Source organism: Sarcophilus harrisii, chromosome 5, assembly GCF_902635505.1.
Source record: "Sarcophilus harrisii chromosome 5, mSarHar1.11, whole genome shotgun sequence".
NCBI classification, from domain to species: domain Eukaryota; kingdom Metazoa; phylum Chordata; class Mammalia; order Dasyuromorphia; family Dasyuridae; genus Sarcophilus; species Sarcophilus harrisii.
In genome coordinates, this window is record NC_045430.1 from 255538167 (window position 1) to 255542275 (window position 4109).

A 4109-nucleotide genomic window follows, 5' to 3' on the forward strand; every position below is an offset into this window, starting at 1 on the left:
TTTGTAGGCTTGGAAAGACTTTTCTATGGGTCTCCCTGGGTTTAGAAGAAGCTGTGGACATCACCCATGGGAATAATGTCTTATTATGTATTGTTTTCTTACTTTTATCATCTTGGAAAGAGTAAATCATGATATACACTATCCAAGCATATTTGTTCAATTCTACGAAGAGACAATTCAATGGCAAGGTTATGTGACCAAAGCTGAGTAAATTACAGTAAACTGCCTTCTTTGAGGCAGACTTTGCCAGGAGGTGGGTCTCAGACTTATTCTGATTAGATAAATACACTTATTCTGATTAGATAAATAACCATACCCCTTAGACTAGTATGTAACTTGCCCATCCAGGGAAAAGTTGAATTGGAAGAGACAAGATGGTTGTTTTCCTTTGTTCTTGAAGAGGATCAAAATGGCTTCATCCAGTGTTGGGGTCAGGATACATTGTGTCCAACTGAAGCTGATCAGACCAATACAATCTTGCAATACCGGGCCATGGGTCAGACACAAATAATCCATAGGAACATTTTGAGTAGATGTGGCTCTAAATTTGTGCACCTCACATTTCTATTGGGAATCATAGAAAAAGCAACACTTTGTCAACATTTCTATCTATCAGAATAAAGCATCATAACTGTGTAGGTGTGGAAATTGCTCTTCAACTCTTTATCTTTCCTGTTGATCAGGAGCAAGTTAGTGATTAGTAGTATCAATTGGTGGTTAAATCTATTTTAAAAAATCCAAACCTTATCAAAATGTCACAACAATTTCAAGTGAAAGGGGGAAAAAAACAGTAAGATTTATTTATGTTCCATATCAGCGAGGAGGGAAGCAAACAGTTGAAATGAAAAGACTCATAAGATTTAGTAATGAAAAAATCTTAGATACAATCTAATTGCATGGCACTTTGAAAATGAGCAAAATGAACCCCTAATTGGCAAAGAGAAGTGCCCCGGATCATTGTTATCATATAACATTCATCAGATTTGAACCCAGTTTCTCTGATTTTAGAATTTATTCTCTTTCCATTCCCCTATAGTGGACTGTCGTTAAGTAGATGGACCCAATGTTGGGGCCTGGGGGAAAAAAAGAAGAGACAGGAACTGAGGCTAGAGAATCAATGTCAGGGGCTTTGTATGACCTTTCATAGTTCTTTGTTCCCTTATCTTTTGAGCTGATCAGAGCCTTGAAGGAAGAACAGGTAGAGTTGAGGGAATACATTGCTGCAATGGAGAATGTCAAGGGTATATTTTTTTAGATTATCTAGGAAACAAAGCCACATGGGAAAGGGAGCAACTATAAAATTGTGCAACTGGTGACCATCATGGCTTGTGGAATCAGTTTCATTTCCTCATATTCCCAGCTCATAAAACCCAAATCCAATTCTGTTCTCTGCTTTTTCCACATTCTTCTTCCTTCTGACTTGAAGTTATATATGGCCTCATCTTCCCTCTAATCCAGCAATCCTCCTGTTTCAAGTTTTTATTTTCTAAGTGACTGAGCAATCGTAAACTCTCAGATTGAGCAAATTCCCAGAACTGTTTCCTGAAGCACTACTGTTACACTTCAGCCCTTTGGAGGCATGTGTGAGAAGGCTTCCATAGAGGCCTCCCTGTCAATCTTGTCCTGTAATCAGTGTTTTCCCAGGTGCCTCCATTCCATGGTCCCTATGTTGGTCTGTGCCTGCTTGGCATCCCTTTGGGAAGAGTTTGTATTGCTTTTTCATCTCAGAAAAGATACCCTAGTCACAAACCAGTCATCTGCCTGTTAAGCTGTATTTAGAACAAATCACTCTCAAGGAAAACAACAACAACCACAACAAAAGAACCACACTTCTTTTTTTCGAGATTTTTAACGAAATGTTTGATGTTGTGGGGATTTCCAAACAATTAATGTGAAATTGGGGATTGTTGTTCCCATGATTTATTTACCATATATAGAGAACTCAGCTGGAGTGCTGCTGCTGCCACTGCCGATTCTGCCACTGAAATTTTAGCTGGGGTTGGAAAATGGGGAAAGCCTCACAGGAGGCCATTTTTAAAGGATGAAAGTCAACAGGAGTCACCGAGTTCAAAATTGCCCATGACATTCTGAGGTTTGCCCCGATGAATAGAAAGAGTTGCTTTTCACTCAAAGCAGGAGATAGCATTAGTCAACAGGTCAGAAATTCCATTGAGAGCAACTATAGTTACTGTAGTTATCTTGTTTCTACTTCATCAGAGTTTGTATCATAAACCAAGATTTGTTTTTAAAAAAAGAACTCAACAATGAAGAAGGGGACAACAAAGAGGAAACAATAGAAATGGGAGAAAATTGGCTGGATGTGATTTCACAGACTTTGAAAATCCACAGCTCTCTTATTCACAAAACCAAAATGGTGGCACTCACTAAAACAGGATCCTGGCTTTTTTTCAGCTGTTTTTTAAGCTCATCTGGTATCATGTAAATGCAATCTTGTAGCTTCGGTGTTCTGGCACAACAGTACAAACCCAGGAGTAGAGAGGCAGTGGGCACTGTACAAAATAATAAAAATGAAATAGAGAAGGTGTGAAGTTGGAGGCTTGATTTATATGTGGAAAACTAGCGCCAAGAATATTGTTATAGGCCTGGCTCCTAGAGGCAAGATTTGTTAGCAAAAACTGTCTCTAAATATTTATGCTCAGCTAAATAATTGCTAAATAATTCCAGTTCTCAGCTGGAAATCTAGTATCGGGACTAGCCTAAATTAGTAGATCTGGGAAATGGTATATTGGTATTTTATACAGTGGTATTCTTGTTCAATGACACTTGTAACTTTCAGGATATAATTAATATCCTTTTATAAAGTGCTCTTCATGGCCTCACACAGGAAAGCTTCTTTTGGAAATATTTCCTTAAAATAAACGAAGCACTTAAAGCAGTCTATTGAATAGCATTTATTTCAAATTATTAAAGATTTCCATGCTCTTTGGCGTTAATGCCGCTTGCTAGCACAAGACCCTTTTATTTGCTGGTCAAAACTTCTTTCTCCTGTATATTTGGGGTGGGGGAGTGGAGAGTGGGTGGCAACACATTTCTTCATTATTTAGGCTTCAACGTCTTGAGGTTCAGTATATTTTTGCTACTATCTATTTTTTTAAAATAATATTGGCTAGTGCTTATTATGCTGAGATTCAAAACGATTCCCAGAGATTGTGGAAATTGTTATCTATAAATAAAGAGAGAAGGAGGAGGGGACTTATGACAAGCCATTTGTTCTTGATTTTCTTATCTATAAAATGGCAAATTTGAATTAGATGATTTTTGAAATCCTCTCAACTCCAAAGCCCATGATTCTAAGATTCACTCCATGAAGCTGGGAGAATTGTTAGGAACTATGGGGACCAGTTGTTAGGAAATATGGGTTTTAGTACTAAGCTTTGTGAATACCTTTACTTCTCTTGATCTCTGGTTGTTGCTTTAAAGAATCATGATGATCTCTTGGATCTCTTAGAGTTAAGCCATCCTATGATCCTCCCTGTTGGGATATTATGAGCTGATCTCTCATGGGCATCTAAAATCCAATGTATCCAAACTGAATGCATTATCATTCTTCCTAAACCTACAGCTCTTCCAAAAAGGCACTTGTTGCGGGTACCACCATCCTTTCAGGCTTCCAGAGTCCCCAAAAAGAGCTGATCTTTGATTTCTCACTTCTCTGCACTTCACATATTCAATCAATTGCTAGTGTTTCACACTTTTTTGGTAGTCTCTTCTTTCTTTTAACTCCTGTAGCACTATCCCTCCAGTTCAGACCCTCCTCGTCTTGCCTGGTCTATTGAAAGGGCTTCCTGGTCTCCTGGCCTCAAACTTCCCCTTCCAAGGCATCCTACTCAAGAGATACCAAATGATTTCCCTAAATTTCAAGTTTGAACATGTTACCTCCTGCTTTTTGAAGTCCAATGGCTCCCTATTATCATTAGGATCATATAAGTGCCTCTAAATGGCTTTATAACCTGGTACCACCCAAATGACTATGTCCGTATCATTAAAGCTTCCTCCCCTTGCTACATTTTACAATCCAGACAAATCGTCCTCTCTTACCACACCATACTCTGCTTCTCATTTCTGTCCTGGGCTCATACAATTCGTTT